Source organism: Fringilla coelebs (genome assembly GCF_963513975.1).
Source record: "Fringilla coelebs genome assembly, chromosome: Z".
Lineage (NCBI taxonomy): Eukaryota > Metazoa > Chordata > Aves > Passeriformes > Fringillidae > Fringilla > Fringilla coelebs.
This window is the reverse complement of record NC_140031.1, coordinates 38,705,126-38,724,797: the sequence shown is the minus strand read 5'-3', so window position 1 is coordinate 38,724,797 and position 19,672 is coordinate 38,705,126. Positions and strand designations below refer to the sequence as shown.

At 37.2% G+C, this 19,672-nt stretch overlaps 1 protein-coding gene across 4 annotated transcripts in view; it reads right to left on the bottom strand.

Moving 5' to 3' along the window:
• The window catches only part of AOPEP (aminopeptidase O (putative)), a 184,957-nt gene that overhangs the window by 24,843 nt on the left and 140,442 nt on the right, over positions 1–19,672 (bottom strand). The gene's annotated exons all lie outside the window — the stretch shown is intronic.

The window sequence follows — 19,672 nt, the reverse complement described above, 5'->3', positions numbered from 1 at the left end:
GAGAGAAATTGCACCAGCTGCCAGGAAACATCTCTTGGAAATTTAGGCTCCAAGGTGATCAGTCAGAAGTTTGTTATATGCCCCAAAACTTTCCCCACTATTCTTCATTGCAGGGCACCAGGGGAAGAAGGGGAAAGGGAAAAGAATGTCAGTAAAGTTTTTTACATACAAAAAGAAACTAACCCTGCTCACTTCTAATGTTCTTGAGACAAACTAATAAAAAAAGATATCCTGCTACTCTGACAGTACTTCCAGCTTTCACGACATTTGGTGATTTTCTCTTCCCACCTCACTGCCTGCCCCTGTTTGCTTTGCTGCGGCAATGTGCTAAGCAGGGATGGAATGAAGTCAGCTATAGCAAATGCCTCTTCCAACAACACATCCCACCACCAGGGCTGATTATGGGGACCGAACAAGACTGGACTCCTGATCTCAGACAGCAAGTCCATGAAGGTACCCAGGATCTTCTGATAAGTCTTAATCTGTAAAATATCTACATTATTAACTAATTTAGCAACATGACATTTTTCTTCCCTTTTAGACTAGTACCTAAATCAGAATAAAGAGGAAAGGGCATCTATATTATGATAATGCTTTGGTTTCTTTGCATTTTGATTTCTTTCCATTTTTTATTGGTAAAATTGAATTTTATCGGTAAAATTCCTGAAGACTGATAATACATCTTATTAGCTCTTAGTGAAACATTTTGTAAGAAATACCAAAACCTGCCAATCACATGGTATTGTTAAAAGTGGTCAGGTATTTAAAAATATTGAACATTTCATTTCAGGACAACTACTAAAATGGCACCTTAATTTCTTATTATGGAGTGCAACAGCAGCTGCCAGGGGGTTGGTGAGACAAGGTAAATAATAAAACAGGGATAGCTTCTGGGAAATGACTCTACTTAGAAATGGAATTAATTCTGAACACTAATAAAATACCAAATGTTGCAGAACACCACACAAAGAAAGGTAACTTCTGATCTAGACAGTTTTCACTGCTAACTAAAAAGACAGAAGAACAATACTTGATTTGCAGATGCTATAGAACAGTTGCTTGAATACATAGCTACACAACAGTTGAGTATTTTAGAATATATCTACAGTATAATTGCTACACAGACTCACCCACAGAAAGTTATTGTTAAAGGTAGCATTACAGAATCTCATTGTAGCCAACAAACAGCAGCAGCAGAGCAGCAGCCACGACCTTAATTTATGTCTGTCTAGTGCTGCAACATGGCTGAAGTTTTTTCAGAATTACCGGTTAAACTCTGAAAGTCAGTAAAACAAACAAACAAAACCCCAATAAAACAAACAACCCCAATAAAACAAAACCAAGAGTTCACGAAGTGTTTGGACAATGCTGTCTGGCATATGGTGTGATTACTAAAGTGTCTTGTACAAGGCCAGGCATTGGACTTGACAATCTTTGTGGGCCCCTTCAACCTGAGCACCTCCTGTGAGTCTATGAATAAGACCATGGCTTCTGTATTTTCCCACGTTCCAGCTGCCCAAGATGATACCTTACATACCAGTTTCCAGCTCACGGATTAATTACAGTCCCAGGCAGGAGCTAGTGAACACCAGCAGAGAGGGAGGGGCACTGGCAGGGGAACACGGGCTGGCAGACCTCTCCCTGCAGAGGCGCTACTGGGCGCAGCTTCGGGCACTTTGTTCTCCGACTTGTTTCTAACCCAAAATGAGGAACAGTCCCATCCACACTTTTAAGCTTTCCTTTCAATAAAAGAGACTCTGCTTTTAAACCCTAATTTGGGCCGAGAGACAGAAAATTGCAACCAGAGTTTCATGACACCAGTTGCTACAAAATTCATTCAGGGGTGCAGACATTTTCTTTTCCTCATGCACAACAATATAAGCATCATTCTCACCAAAACAGTGTTTTAATGGTTATAAATAAGCTTCAAAAATTGCACGAATTTTCTGTCAGAAACACCACTCTCATTGTTTTTTGTTTTCCCACCACCATCCTTATTTGTCCTGCCCACCTGTTACTTTCCATCTTTCATACCAAGAGACTTGTTTGGGGTGCATGTTGTCAATTTTCAATTTGTTTGCCTCATGCTTAATACAAAGAAGCCCTAGCCTTAAGTGCTATCTAAACATAAACAATGTAGAGACCTACATGCAAATTTCTTTTCAAGCACTGTATAACCACATTCCTTTACAACAACTCATATTCTGTGAATGCATATTGAATATCTAACACCCACAGAGAGTACACAACAGAGATACAGCAAGTTACAGCAGGATAATCGTCACACTCTCAAGTTGTGTCTTCAGGCTGAAAACATTTAGAAAACAACCATAGCACTGTAAATGCAAAATTTCTATGTTACTCATAAAATAAATGAAAATAAAATAAAATAAAAATAACTCCCTCATACTCTGAACTAGAGTAGAGAATGCTCAGTCAAAATGTTCAAATATATGCAACTATGAAAGCAGATCGCTTCAATCAGGAAATGTGGCGAGGATCAAGAAATAGTTTTCATTACGTCAATGATTGCTGCAACAGCATCTATTTATACTGATAGTTCCTGTCCCAACCTATGCCTGCTGCATGGAAATCATACTACTTTTCTCAGGGCTGGCCCTCCCCCAGCTGTGACTATGGATACTACAAGGAGGATATAAGTGAATATATTTCGATCAAGCCCACTAGAGTTTTTCTGTCATGTCCTATGTAATTAAATATCATCCCCTCTATAAAGCTGTATCTCAGCACTGTATATATTAACTTGCCCTTAAGACTGTCAAACCTCTCCTCCAACTCTTCAGCCTTCTGAAAGAGTTTAATTTGTCCTGCCACTAAACAACCATTTGTTCCCTGCTTTCCCTAAGTTACTTGATGTGGTAGCTTTAAAGTTTGAGTAAAGAGGCTATTACCCTTAAACTGTATATGATAGGGAATATCAAAACTGACTCTGTATTTGAAAAATTCAAGATGAAAGAAATAAAGAAAACATAAACAAATTGAAAGTATAACTGATATTCACTGTATACTAAATCTCTTGGAAGTAAGGAAAGCATACTTTGTATTTTATTCATATCAGTACACAAAACACTTAAGCCGTTATACTGCGTTACAAGAGTATCTTAATAGAGTAGTAGGTTTGAAAGGTTTTCTACAAATAATCTTTGAAGAAAACTATGAATTTTCAAAGTACAATCCCTAATCCGTAAAAAGCACAAAGAAAACAAATCTTTCCCCTTCAGAGATCTGGTACAGCAGCCATAGAGGTCATCGATCTCACATCCCAGAAGACCACCCACACGAAAGAGCATATTTATCAATTCCTACATTAACAAACACAATAAATGCCAGATTCACCCTTTATACTAGAAAAAAAATTGCCACTGAAACATTTGACTACTGACCTTTTAGCCATGAAATGTGACACAGATATATCTACTTGAGTTGATCCACAGCACCAGCACTTGCACTGCACCCCTCCACCAGGACACAAATCACTGAAGTTGTACAGCTGGTATGTTGAATATCCCATTTGCTCCTGCCTGCACTTGAATGAAGTCATTGAAAGCCTCCTTGGAGGGAAAATCTGCCTCAGACTAATGCAGCAGCCGATTGACAGTGGCGTGATTTCTATTATTACTCCATTATCACACTGGGATCTGTGCCTAAATGAGCATACTTCCTCCCTGATGCCATTTCCTTTTATCCTGGCTCTAGTCTAAAAGTGGATCAATGGGAGTAATATATATGATGTCACTTCAATTTACAGCTACTGCCTCCCTCTCTCGCATGCACAAATAGATCAATTCTTCCCAAAAATGGTTAAAAAATGCACAGGGAGAATCTTCTCTGAGAAAGGGTTCTCTGCTATATTTGTCTGTGTAACCACAGCAAGGAACTGTTTACACTGAGCAAAAAACAGGGGAGAAAAGGAAAAAAAAAATCACTACTGTGCACTGGAAAATGCTGGCTGAAATACAAGAAAAACAAGGCCTTATAGAGAATTAAAGCAATTTGACCTTTGAAAATTACACAGAAATGTTTAAAGTTTTTAAGGCACAGTGTATTTCTCCTGTACTTGGTGGAAGACAATCTTGTGTCCTATCCCCAAAAACACAAAATGTATTTTCATTTATATATTTATAAAGTGTTCCCAAGCCAATCCAAATTCCTTCCCACTCCCCTCTTAGGAAAGAAAGGGAAAACCTCATTACATAGTTCAGTTGTGAATGGTTCCCTTAAGAAAAAATTTGATCATAGAATCATTTAGGTTGGAAAAAACCTCTAATATCACCAACTACAACCACTAACACAGCATTGCCATGCTGACCATTAAACTATGTTCCTAAGCACCAAGTCTACATGTTTTTTAAGTACCACCAGAGAGACTGACTCAACCTTGTGCAGTCTGTTCAATCTCCTCATAAACTGCAGTCAAGAAAGCAATGCTGCTAGTCCAGGAGACAGGATTTAGAGGTCCAGGCCATCTCTGCACTTTTACTTCACATTGTCAAACAAATTCCTGAATGAATTTCATTTTATAAACTCTCCCCCACTGCCTCGAATGTTCTTTTCTGCAGGCTGCAACTAAATAAAAACTGTTGTAGAAAAAAATCCCCTTATCTCTCAAACTGTTAAGCAAATTGGTAGCTTGAAAATTCAAAAATGCACTGTTTATTCAACCATGTTTTTAACCAGATATTTTCATTGTTTACCTCAATATTCTTCAGATACTGATCAGCACAGGGACTTCTTTTAAATGAAAACAACGCATGTTCCCCCCCACCCTCCTTCAAGGGCTAAAATGTATTCATATCAAATAACATATGAATAAATATCAATTAAAAAATGTCTACACTTACAGTTGTTAACTAGTGTAGTGCAATATACTAGTGAAAAGAGTTTAACTCTGAAAGAACTAGTCTGCTGTTTGATTGTTATGCAGGGGAAAAATTACTCTGTAGCTGACAAATGCTTTGAACTGGTTTGCAAAATAAAGCCCATCTTTGCCACAGGCTGACAAAATTTCACAAGCACATCGTGAAAAAGACAGTTCTGCTCAACTTCATTTAGGTTGTTTATTTGACTTCTCTCTTGATGATAAGTCAGCTCCTCTTTCAATGTTTATGAAAGATAACTAGTCCTCACTATATTTAAAAGCAAAGTATCTCAGTCTGTAACATATTCTCATCTACTTATGAACTGCACTTTTATGGTGTCTCTCCCCACTGTGTGTGGTTTTTCTGTATCTGTTCAGTTGGCTCTTTCTATGCCCAGAAATGGTTAACACAACCATTTTAAAAAGACAAACCAGGAATTGTACCTGGTAACTATCATGAAAAATATATTCCTATGAACTTTGCTTCAAAAAGCCTTATTTCAAAAAGTTATTATTCCAACAAGTTCATCAGCATTTCGCTTGTGCTATACTTCAAAATGCTTTTTCTGGGCCATTTATATCTGGCATCACCTGCTTCTTACTAATAGAACATAAAAATGACACAGACCAATTCATTCAATAAACAATTGCATTGGCATTTTGTTCCCAGTTACTTTCCTCCTTATGATATCAAAATTAAGGCTGTTTTTTGAAGGCAGATAAGCTGTGTCAGGAAAAATTTTAAGGCTGATACCTACTAAAACACAAAGACTTGGTTTATTCTGGCCACAAATATGAAAACACTGCTGAATGAAGGACAGAAATCACTGTTTTACATTCTGCATCTGATATTCTGGTTACACATTACTGGTAATATTATTAAAAGGCTGCTACCAGTCTATGAACTGGACCTTTTTCTTAGGCTTTGGTATGGAGTATTTTGCCATAATTTACCTAATGGAGAGAAGATCCACTTACAAAGAAATTTAACATCTGCAATCTAACATAAATGCACTGAAATGTCAAAAATGATTAAACATTCATGATCTAACATATTGCTGAGCCAGCAAAATGAAAAACAGGTGGCTTCCACTACAGGTTCAGTCAGGTTATGCAGTGCTTTTCTCAACCTTAGCTTTCTCAAAGAAACATTTACCCTTAAGCATAATAATTCCCTTTCAAGCATAATAGACTACACATTCTCTATTCTGTGCAGATTACCAGACCTGCCAGTTACTATCATACTTCCAGGATGTGCTGCTCCTGCTTTCAGATGAAATGGCCACATCAAGAGAAAATGGACAGAGAAAGCCAAATTCCACATCTCAAGACACACTTCACAGATAGCATTACTGTGACACAAACCAAAGGTGATGCTGACAACTGCAAGATCTTCAGTCATCCCTTCACTCGATCTCAGGAGTCCCCAGCAGTTCAGCAGAATGATCAGAATATCAGCCTGGTGTTTGTTTAGTGCTCACCAGCTGTAAGCAGCTGGCATTAAGACCACCTTTTCTCATCTAACAGCACACCCTGCAGAGGCACTGCAGGTTCAGCAAACTATTCATCTAACTGCAAAGAGCAAAGCCAAGAAGACCATTTGTTTTATTTTCCACATTCTCTGACTATTACCTATTAGAGGATTCATAGAAAAGACCACCAAGTCTTAGCAATTGGTGGAAAGATTTCATACATACACTGTAGCACATGCTGAAGTGCAAGTATCTGCCTCCTATTTTGTCCACCCAAAACAGTGTAGGCCTCAACTCTCCAAATCACGTGCTTAAGCTATCAGTGGCAGGATAAACCATCTCACCTTGAATGACCAACATCTAGATCCTCTGAAACCAACTGGCTATCAAGTGGCATCTGAGACATTAAAAGAAAGTGACAGACTACAGCAGACACTGAAAAATGAAGAGCTGAAGAAGCATAATGATGGAATATGAGCCACAACCATCAGTGAGAACACCCTCAGCACCCAAACAGATTTCCTTTATTCTTCTCATTCTAAGACCTAGAAGAAAAAAAACAAAAAACCCGAGAGCCTAAGAGAATGAACTAATTTTTCTAGCAAATTACTGGGCAAGTAACCTCACCACTCAGTACTGAAAATGAAAAATCCTATTTCTGGAAACTAACCCAGGAAGTTAAGATACCGCTACAGCATGAAATATTCTTACAATAGAACTGAGCAAGGGCCAGCTTGAAAAAGTACAATCCTTTTCCTTGAAAGTTTGGCACGCATTTTGCCACTCCTGCACAGAAATTTGCTCTGCCTATACCTACCAAAGGAAGACTCAGTCAATGCCCAGAGTTCAGCTAGGATTGTTATCTTCAAGGAATTCACTACAGGTTTTCCAACTCTCCTATTGTGTGGTCAGCTCTTGGGGAAATCTCAGCTTGTTCACCAGAAAACATTCCTTTCTGGTAAATCAAGTACAAAGGTACGAGATCTAGTACCTACCAGATGCCCAAAACAGCTGGAATTCAGAGAAAGGACCTAAAGAAGGAGAGAGAAAACAACTTTTCTTTGTCTTCAAAGCTTTCACTAGCATGGCTGTGCTGAAGGAAGTTTTATCAATTCCACTCAGCTCATGCTGGAGCAGCAGGATACACCACCACTTCAAGGATGGCTGTCTGAGATTCATCATAAAGCACTAACAATGTCACAAGCCTTCCTGGATGAAAGCATTAAAGCACAGATGGGAACCTGCACTTCCATCTCTTAACCCTTTACTACTGGAATCCACAAGAATTGATTTTCTTTTCTACTCTCTTTGATTTCAGAGCAACAGGTAATGAGGGCTTTCATATTTAATTATGTCATGTGTCTTTAAACACTTATAGATAAACTGCATTTCCAGACCCATATTTTCTTCAGATCTGAAATCTGGCTCTGGTGGATTGTGTGTCCAACACAGCCTGTGCATACTCACAACAATTTTTCAACACACCACATACATTTGATGCCTTTCTCTTTTAGAGCAGTTTTATTGTTTGCTGGTTGGTTTTTGTTTTGGGTGTTGGTCTTGGGGTTTTTTTCACTTGTTGAGAATGCAATTGACTATTCTAAGTGAACTCCAGTTTCAGAAATACACATATACTGCCAAGAAGGTCCTAATCACGGACAACTTTAAAACACACGCAGTTCTAACAGTCTAAACCGAAGAACAGGTGCTACTAGGAACCTAGAAAAGCAGTATACAGAATTTGCAGTCATGAAACTGTCCCCATTGATCAAAGATGCAATGCCAATCCGCTGCCATGAGCTCCTAGAATTCTTCTTTTAACTGAGGTCTCACAATGCCCATGACTAAAATATCCAGTTGTCTGAAAGAGCTCTTTTGCTGTGGTGGAAAGACTTCTAGTTCCATGGCTGCTGTCACTTCTCAGCCCAATTGCCTCAGCATCCCAAAAGAAAGCCTTTGGCACTTTAGAAGGTAACTGGCATGGAACGCTGCACCATGACTAGCAACACAGGTTACCGTATGGTTACCTGGTTTTCAAGTTTGTGTTTCCCACCGCAATACCCATGAAATCAACCACTGCAGACTACACTGATGACTCTGAGGCAGCTACTGCTGACTGCTGCCCAAAGACCACAGGTGACAGCCAGGTACTTCCTCCACTCCACAATGCTCCACTCAAAGCACACCAACTTCTTGAAAAGGCACCTGATCTTTTCAATGAGTTGTCCCAAAACTTGCACTGTCACCTAAGACTGGCCACAAGCGTGACCACCTCTCACTCCAGATGTAGGCCAAGTTTCTCAGTTTTGCCTGCTCTACTACAAATACACAGCAAGGTGTACTTAAAGAAAAAAAAAAAGCCACCACTTCTACCACCAAAAAAGCCCTTTCTGAAACAAAATGCTTCACTGCATACAGCTCTCTCCAGGAACAGAGGATAAGACAATGAAATAAATGACAAAAGTTTATTGCTTAATACTTTTGTGAAGGCTACTCAAATCCTATTGTGATGAGTGTGATACAGAATAGGACAAGTGTATCCCACTAGTTTTTATTCCTGATTTTAAAAATATGGATAAGGATTCAATTTAAACTGTTGCAAAAGACAATTAACACTGGAGGAAAACCCAAAATCAAGCCCTTAAAAGATCTGAGAACAAGTGTTGCACAACATCATTATTATGCCCAGTGCTATTTAAAAAGATACTATAATTACTAGCAAGGATGTCAATGCCAAATTTTCTCTTTCAAAATCTGTATTTCTTCTATACAGGAGCATTAAAACTATGTATAAAAATAATCCAAGCTCAAACTTGCTGAACATGAACTTTTCCAAACTACAGTTTGACTTACGGATTTTTTAGCTTGAAGGAGTGCAAGAAGTTTAGTAGCTTGAGACAGCATTTGCATACCATTAGCGCATGCAGGAACAGAACTTCTTTAAAAAAAAAGGCGAACCAAACCCAAAAAGTTAGTTGAGATAATAATGTTTTCAGAAGTAATTATCAGATAAAATGAGTTTAAAATGTGGGAAGTGCTACACTCTGCTCATGTTTTTCAGATGAGACTTTCTGTAATGTCTAGGATGATAGGTGAATTATTAAAAACAAATCAGGAGCTCTGTCATCTCATGTACTAACCAGTAGTTTCACATATTGACACAACATTAATAATGACTTTTCAATCTTGACAAAGGATTTGTTTTTTGATTCATAAATACAGCTTTGTGTGGGAACTCTATTCAATTTAACAGAATTACATCAAAACACTAGCTTCTGAACAGCACTCTTTTAAAAAAAAAAATCCCCAAAATTAGTACGTTTTGTGATTATAGAAATGTGTGTTGGTTTTATGAAAACATGACAGGAACAGAAAAAATATTTTAGACATACTAAGTAACTGCTAAGCTGATAAAGGAGAAAGAATAAAAATATGACATTTAAGGCATAAACCCCCTTATAAATTCAGTCTCACAGAAGAGGTAAAACTAGAGGCTTTAAACATATTAATTGCATGAAACTTTTTATGCTCATTTGTAATACTGGTTTATGCATGTAAGTATGTAAAGATACACTCACGTAATAATTCAACAATTTTTTTTACCTGTCTCCAAACAGTCCTGGTGGTGTTTTAAGATTTTTTTTTTTTTGGTTGATTGGTTGGTTGGTTGGTTTCTATGCATCTGTAAGGAAGATTCAGTGAAGTGCTTAAAATAACTTGATTTCATGCCCTCCATCCATTAGGTTTAGGCATCACATTGCAGAGTAGGAATCATAAAATAGAGGTACCTGCAACTTGATTTCCAGAAGTAGGCACAAAGACAAGTTTTCATGCTGAAATCAAGGAGGGTCCTGGATTCTGCATTTTCAAATGGAGATTTTCTACCATATTTTCCATCAATAATTTACTACAACCTTCATTTTTAAAGATAGTTGAACATTTCCAATGCTTTACAAATGACTGAGAAAGTAATGGCAAAAGGAGTTGTTGCAGAAAAATTAAAATAAATCCTTAAACAAAACCCCCAGACTAAAGTTAATTTTTATTCTATAAATGTGCAGAGAAATGATTCAGTTTACTGCCATTCCTTTCAATATTACTTCCCCCCTTAGCAAAAAAACCTAAAATGTGTTGAGCAGAGAGCACTCCATATCCTGCCTTGTAAATTTTGGGTTCCACTCCAAATATTTTATGCCCTACTTAAGTGCTTGTATATGACTTGGAGAATGGGCGACAGCAGGACTTCTTGGTAAACAGGTAGATTCAAGACAATCACTGCTATTGACAGCGGGGGAGCCTATCCTCCACCAAAGAGCATTCACTTACTTATTTTCAAGGCTGCATGCTACTTCACTTCTACCTCTTCTAAATCAGGAAAGGTGCGGGAAGAAAGAATATTGACTGCCAAGAAGGATACCTAGAAAAGTTGCTGACCTATGGGCTCATTATGTACTTCTCATGGAAGAAGAGCTCCCATTAGCTTCAAGGGATTATTTTTTCTAGGAAGGAGAATAAGACCAGCACTTCATCACTGAATTTGCATAGAAATGTGAAAATAATCAAGCAGATAATGCCAGGGAGCAGTGGGCTGACTGTACAGCACCCGAGTATTATTTATTGTACAACATGGCTGGATAACCAGTAAGTACAGTACTTCAACAGTAATTCATAAGCTTACCTACAGTTGTCTGAAAGTTGCCTTTAGTAAGAACCTGCAGAGGTACGCACAGTGACAGCGCCAAGTTATTCGCATAAAAGTTTTAAACAGTGCAATCCCACTCTAATTTAAGAAATGGCTGGATAACAGTCATTTAAACCTAATTTAATGCAAGTAATGAATGCTTTTGAATACTGAAAGGCAATCTATTCCACTGTACAAGCAAAATATCTGTTTAGTATGGGTCTTGTTCTCAAAAAGCAGAGCAAGCAGCTACTCTACCAGCTCTTTTCTTCTAACTAAGCCAGTCTCTTTCATTTTAGAAACATGTGTGCTGCTGGAGCAAAGGCGGACCCTAAGTTTTCATTATAAACTTCAGTTCTCAGGTGTTTATAACTTCACTATAAAAATTTTCCTCCAGAGAGAAACTTGGCATTAAAGCTCTCAGTTTATAAAAGACTGTAAAAATACTATTTTTATTATTATTTTTCCAAATTAAATTTCCAAGGTGTCTTACTGAGTTAAGATAAATGTCTTATCACTGAATTCCTATTTTTAACAAATGAAAACTTGACAGTTGATTACTCTAGTTTGAGTCTAATGACATTTTCAAGTCTTCGAAGTTAGGAAAGCTATGGTAACACAGAGCAAAAAGCTATGATTAAGGAATACTTTCCACAGGCAAAATTAACCCTTCATAGTTCTGTCTTTAAAAAAAACCCCAAACCAAGAGCACTTCTCCCTTTTCTTTCAAATTAAGCAATAGAGATTTAGCTTGCTGTGTGTTTTTATTTCCTATGCTTTAACTTAATCCCCTGAATATGCCTCAATATCCCCGCTATATCATCACCTACACCAACAATACCGCATGACAATCCCAGTTTATGTGCACAATGCTGCAAACACTCAGGTGTAATTAACTTGATGTGCATGAGTACCTCCATAGAAAGAAGCAGCCTATTCTTGCTCACTAGTTTATGCATTTGGCCCTCTTAAATGTGCCTTTCACAATGACATTAGAGGGCTTAATAAATGAATGGCAAAAAAAACCTGTAGAATTTTGCAGTGATAGTACAGTTACTGCTTTTTCAAAGTAGCTCAAAACATATCATACAGACTTCAGACGAATTTGTGTTAAAAGCAGTTAATTCTCAGCAGAATCTAAAGAAGTCATTAATTTGTATAAAACTTTAACCAGCTGAGTCTGAAAACACACTAAAATAAACAACTTATTATTAGAAATTTAATGCTTTTTACTACCCTGGATTTTCAAACACAGACATCTTAGCTCCAACAGCAGGCTGCAGTTTCTGTGCACCACGGACCCCAGCCTGGGAAGAAAGCTGGGAACCAGGCACACTCAGCACCACTGCAAATTAAACACCTCCCAGCCAGAGTGCATACATTGTAGAGGCCTAAGCAAAGCAGGCACCGTATACCGAAATATGTTGCTCTTCATAGTTATTTCGCCATTGGTTGTTACAAGGGCAAACTGCTGCCCACAATCAGCTTAGCTATGAATCAGTGTGTCTGTCTTCATTTTGTCAATGATCTCTGCATAAATTCCAGAAAGATCCACTTTAAAGAACAAAAAGCACGTTAAACTGTCACAGATTTCGCCATTAAAACACAATTTGCCTTGAAAAAAAATCCAAATAGGCATAGCAAGCTGATTACATGAGTATTGGAAATATTTTTCCCCCTGTAACCTTTTCCTAAAGAAGTTGGTATTTCACATACCCCTAAAGTCACCAAACGGATACCAGCTGTGCTGTAAATGCTCAGTGGCACTGGCAGGTAAAACACACTCAGCTGAGTTTTAACATTGTGATTGAAATCTGTAACAGACACTGATGTTCTTTCATAAACACACTTGAAACAAGTGCTTAATGATAAATCCAACTTCTTATTGCAAATGGAAAACCATAACAGCTGAATTACTCCAAGAATTGGTAAAGCACGTGACAAAAGAAATGCACTGTTACTCTAAAAAGGCCAAAAGACGAGAGCATACTTACTGCAAATGCAATTTCAGTTCCACTCTGTTAGCAAGAGCACAAAGTCCTTTAACCTGATTACAGCTGTGCTGTGGTGCCTCTAATATTTGTCTTCTCTCAGGCAAAATACACAAGCTCTTCTTCTTAATCTAAATCCAATCACAAACCAGTCTTGGATATGCTCCACCCTTGCAATTACGTCTTGCTGTCGGTGATCATATTCCACTTCTTTCCTTCACTATTCCCTTTACATAGTCTAGCCGTTTTTATTCAATGCTCTTCTGGGAATATTATCTCTCATTTAATAATTACATTTATTAGAAATTTTAATTTTGGCATTAAACAACACAAAACTAGTTTTGATAAATCTTACAGTTCCAGGGGCAATAACAATGTAAAAGAAAACCACTTTTTCATCTGCCTCCTAATATATTTGCATTATTAAAAGTCAAGACCAAAAGAAGAAACATTACCATCTTGCTTTCTATAACAAGATGAGTGTGTCCATTTGCAGAAGGACTCTTAATTTCAGGTACTAGTGCACTGACTTCCAGAAAACATAGCCAATAAACACATCCTTTTTGTTTAATAGCTGAAAAACCAAGTACACCAAGGTTTGCCAAGGACAGCACATATTTCACAATCTTGGAAAGAACTGCATTTTGTTTTATTGTAATTAAAATTTTGATACAAATAAAAGCAATTAAAGGAAATAGTCTATTGCAACTGTAATTTCTGCTAATTATGAATATTATATAATTTGCATGCTTACAGTAAATGACAAGTGCTGGTCCCTGTGATGTCACAACACCAAGCCCAGCTCATAGGCAGTCTGGCTGGAAGAAACAAATATAGCAATTTAGTGATGCAGACCTGGTATTTTACCAGGTCTGCATCACTAATAAAGCCAGTATAAATAAGCAAGCATTCCAGTACATACTGCCTTTCTGTATTACCCTTTGTAGTCAAAAAATAGTTTGCCCCAGTAGAAGCATAGTGTTTACAATACTGATTAGTATCTGCATGAAGCAAAATAGGGATCTGAACCTTTCTGAGATGTGTCTCAAGGGGAAGAACAGGAAGGTGACAACAAAGACATGCTGGGATATTAACAGAAAGCAATTTTTTTCACAAAGCTGCCTGAGTTACATACAGTGCTTAGGACTGTTTTTCTCTGGAAAACTTGTTTTCTCTTTTTTCAGTCCCCATGGGATCTTTGACCATACAGTTTGAACTGACTTGAAAAGTAAAGCAGGGGCAGAGGAGGGAGGGGCAGGGGAGAGGGGTGGTGGTGCAGCAGGAGAGAGACAAAAGCCAAACTGTGGTGACTGACGTTTTCAGCATTTACATGGCTAAATTTATATTGCCAAGCAAATTAGAGCTTATTGGCCCGAGTACTGAAAATTACTGATTTATGCTTAGCAGCCTTGCAAACGACAGCCCTTGTTGCTTGCAGTAAAGAAACCAATTTAAGGGCCTCTCAATGTATACAGTACTGCCATTTATATATTTATTTTTTAAGGCTCAGGTTTCCAGTTCCACCAGTAAGTGCTCGCTTTGTAGACCCATGATACTGTGGTGATACGCACACGCACTGTATATCACAGCACAGCTCTAAATGCAGCAGTAGACAGCAAGACAGAGTACTTTAATCTAGATTTTGGGTATGTAAAATTGCAAAGCATAGAATGGAAGCTGTTGAGTCAGGCTATTGAGACCTCAAAATCATGGGAAAACATACTTTTAGGTGGCTTTTAGCCAGTTGTTTGTTGAATGCCTCCCCCTCTTTCCACCTATACTATCTACTGTTTAAATCAAATATTGTCTGTCTTTTAAAGAATGCATTCTAGGTTATTAATAAGAGAAAAATGTGAGTTCCATTACATTAACATAGTTTTCCTTTTATTAATTTTTTAAAAGTGTTTATTTTTTATATAGACATTGGATTGCTTGGTTGGGATGTTTTCCTTTGGTTTTGGTGACTCGATTTTCCCCTGTTTTTGAAAAGTTTACTTAATTTTTGACATCTCACTGTTTCCTCCAGACAGTCAGTTCCTCGTGACAGTTTTTGTTTTGTTTTGTTTTGAAATTACTCACACAGTAATAGGGAAGAAAAAAAAAACCAAACCAAACAAAACAGTAATAATTTTTTTTTTAACCCTCTCCAGGAAACTGGGTTGTAAAACCACAAAATCTGGCAGGGTGTCAAAGCAGGGGAGTACCTTACGTGTATTTATATAAAGCTGAGGTTTAAAAAGAAAAAAGGAAAATGAACATACTTTGCTCAGTTGAAACCCAGGATTTGTAGAGGGAGTGGATAGGAACAAAGACTTGTGCTACAAAACTGAGAAAGCAAACTGCAGCCGTGGCGAGGCTGTGTGTGCACCCAAGGCCACCTGCCCCAGCGGCCAGCGGGAGCCACGCGTGCCGGCGGCACTGCCCGTGCAGAACAGACTTCTGCTTGGTTCTCAAAAGCCAGCTCTAAACTCCTTCTGTGCCACTCTCCTTGAGCTCTGTCTAAAGGCTCTCGGGGATGTTGTTTCTTTAAGAGAGACAGACAAGCATCCCTGGAAACTGGGAATCAGTACAATTAAGTTTTTGTTGCTTGTGGTTGAAACAATTGAATTTGGTTGTAATTCAAAGCTGTAGTACAGAAAAATACACAATTCAAGGCAGAACATGATGCCGCCTAACACCTACAGAATAATTTTGTCGAACTATTTTTGCTGCTATTCATTTTCAGCTGTATTTTAATTTATAAACTTTAATAGAAAGAAAATAAAAAATAATAGGTGTCTGTGAACAAAAGTAAAATTTTGGCAATTACTATGAAACAACCCCATATTTCTGCTTCTTAAACAAAAACATTCAGTACTTCACAATTAGTTTATATTTGAACAATGCTCAAAGGTGTGTTTACCATATTGCAAAAGGCAGATAGAAGTACTCTTCACTGAAATGCATTTACTACTCAATAAAAAGCAAGAAGAAAAATAATATTAGAAAGAAAGTCAAGCATGGAGACTACATGCTCAAATAAAATATCTGCATTTTTCCACATTAACTCTGATGCTAATTTTCCAGCTATATTAGCTTACCCATACAATTTCATAATTTAATTATATAATTTGACACTCCAAAAAACACATTAGGTAAACATCACAGACACTTTAATTCAGCATAAGAGCTTGGCCATGTATTTAAAACTAGTTGCTGTTCCTAATACAGTACTACTCCAGAAAAAATACTACAGTGAATCTAACTATAAATCAAATTTCCCCAATTATACAAATCAACATACACATAGGAAAACTCCTATACATTTTTAAATACAGATTTTATTACTCCTTGAATGGAGTAACAAGAGAAATTACTGTTCAGATGTCTAAAAAGAACCTTTTTTTTTTTTTGCAGATTTGTAGCTTCATCACAACTTGCACACAAACTGTGTTTCACAGAGCAAACTAGCAGGAACAAACGTGAAATGCCAATATAATTTTGCACTACTTTTCCAACAGGTACATACAATGCTATGCTGTAACTGGGAAAACTGTAAATCCATACAAACACTTTAGGAATAAGCAATATAGAAATTTTAAAAAAATATATTGAATGGATACTTCCAACAGCTGATGAATTCTGACAGAACAGATCTGACTAAACTGACTTCAGGCTAAAACTTCGGAAGAGGACATCAGAAAACCATCTTTTAACAACAAAGAAAAAAAGAAATAAAAACTAGCCGACAAGTTATTTCTGACAACAACAAAAAATGTTTTTGTTGTGAAAATTAACAGTGACTTTATTTTTTATTACACTGTGTGGACTAGCTAAACAAGACTTGTTCACAGTTCTTAAGAAATTAGGGGATCTGAGCTGCAACTGCCTTGCTTTGCACTAGATCTATATGTTAAGTATTTCAGACGTAACAAACTTGATTTTAGCAGCAGAACTTGTTGAGACAAAATTCCCACAGATTTCAGTGAAACTCATCTGCAAGGATTGCAGGGTGGAGCACACAATACCTTCTGAGTAATGATTTTAAAATACACACACTGTGATCATTTAAATTTATTTTGACATTTTATATTCTTTGGCTAACTTTTAACTTGCAGGGCAGTGCTGAAACACGAAGACATTAAAAAGCATAACATAAAGCCTAGTGCTGCAGGGAACAGACTTGCTCAAATTTGGTTGAGGTTGAAGTCAACACATTACACACTCCCAAACACCTTGTTCACAGATTTTATTATTGATGACATCTGCACACTGTGTCAATTCTTATTTGGCAATACCAAGTATACTGGTATGGGTCAAACTAATTTTATATATAGGTATAAAAAGGTTTCAAAATAATATGTACGTGCAGAACAGCACAAAATTATGTAACCTACAGGCCAACAAAGAGATGAAATTCAGTAGTTATATTTTCCAACTGCAACACGAAAGGTTTTTAGAAATCAGCAGGAAGCTGCTATGGAATCTAAACCAAGAATGCATGAAACCAGTGGATAAGAAGCATGTATTATCAAAGCATTTTCTGACAAATGTTTTGATCACTGGAGACCTGCCAAAAAAACCTGTTCTAGTAAATTGACTTTAGATGTCTCTAAATGCTTTAGAAAATTATTTGTGGCCATGAAGGTAAATAGACAAATGCTAAGCCTTGACTTTAGCAACTGGAAACAGCAAGATTTGCATGAAGAAACTGTGAAAATAGGAACTTTGAAAGGCTTAAAAATTACATCTCAGCTCTACCCCAAATGTAATGTACTGTTACAGTAAGTTGTTGCATGAGGAAAATTAGAGGTTTTTATTTATATACAGACTTTGAGGCCAGTCCTGATGCCTTTACATAGCCGTATCTCCAATATTTTTGCTTGTACAGCAGTGGCAAAATGTCATCTTCTCCACTTTTTGTAGTATTCCTTAGTGGAATTAGGAGCAAATGCAGACAGGCAGACAAGCCCCCTGTAAACTGTGTCAGTCTTGGCTTCTGAGTTAAAAGAAATACGTTCACAGTGTCAATTCCATATACTTTCAGCTTTGTAAAAGGATAAATGTACTTTTGGCATATGATCTTGTATGCAAAAAAAGATTTACCAAATGGGATGGAGAGGCTTAACTGTATTTATAGCTTCTTTCTGAAGAAAGGCAACACCAAAACAAAAGCAACCATCAAAACAATAGCTAGGTGAAATTACCTTATTTGCCTTGGTTCAGCCCCTACTGGAAAAGCCATCCATAAGGCAAAAGCTGCCCTCACAACAATCAACTTTGAAAGACACAGGATTGAATGAGTGTGGAAATTGAATTACACCCTCCCTCCCTGTAGGTGGTCCTTATGGATGAGTGTACCGGATAGAACTCGACACCACTCCTGTCCATGATTCATCTGTTCCCTGGACACAATCCTTCAGACTGCAGCTTTCTCAGTATGATGCTATTCAAGGAGATAAATACAATTTTTTTAAAAAATCCTCTCTTTGAAGCAGCAATTTAAGATAAACATCTATTTGCAACAGACATTTGCAATAGGAACTCTCATTGCAGGCTCCAACTAATCAGATTTGTGCATGACTTTGTTTCCACTCAGGAAGCTTAAATTAATTTAGCTGTTCCTGAACAATGTTCCTACAGAAAGATGAAGTATTCAGTAACTCACAACTACAATTCCTAGCTCTACAGCCACATTTGCTACACAGTTAGGGTATGCTGAAAATTTGTTTGCCTTAGCTTAGGAATTACAAAAGGAATTTTTTCTATTACACTGTTATCCAATTACATTCAGATTTTAGACTTGTGTAGATTGCCTAGAGACTGAAAAGTGGAAGAATTCAGATCCTCAAGTGTGCCAGATTACCATCTGTGAGAAAATATCTGGTGTGTTCCTCACATTGATGAGACTCTGCCATTAATGCAGCCCAACACTGAGAAGTCTGATGTGTTTTCCTGCTATTGTCTGCTTTCAAGTTCTACACAGCAGTCACAATAAATATACTAATAATTAATACATGATTATTGCTATTATGATTTTAGGAACATGCAGTCCAGACCGACTTTTAATTTTAAAATTTAAAATAATACTTTTTATTTAAAATTAAAAGGAATATTTGGTAATTCCTCTTTTGCATAGACTTCATTTTGTGGGTAACAACCGGCAGGACAGAAACTATGATCAAAAATCTATGAGGCACAAACTGAAGTCTCACAGTGTTTTTCAGAGACTTTCAAAACAATTTTTGAATAAAGGATCTTCTTCCCTTCAGCTGTTCCAAAATTACATGGAGGACTCCTTTAAGACAACTAGAAAATCAGGACGCATGACTGTTAAATTTCCTAATTCTAGGACTTCCACTATTACTTTCAAAATAGAAGGTAAATTCTGACATTCAAATTTAAACAATGAATTAAGATAGTCAAAAATCGCTGATTGAGGGATGTCTGAATAGATTAATAACTCAGTTCAAAGGGTCAAGTCTGTTCCTTTTTGCATGCCACTTCTGCTATACATTTCAGCACAGGTATCCCCAGATAACCCACAAACAAACAATTTGCTAGCAGGATACAAAGAGATGCTTTGATCTTATGCAAAAACTCATGGCATGGCTAGTGCATTGTTAGCACTCTCTTTTCAAGAAAAAACAATGTTTCCATCACTTTGAGA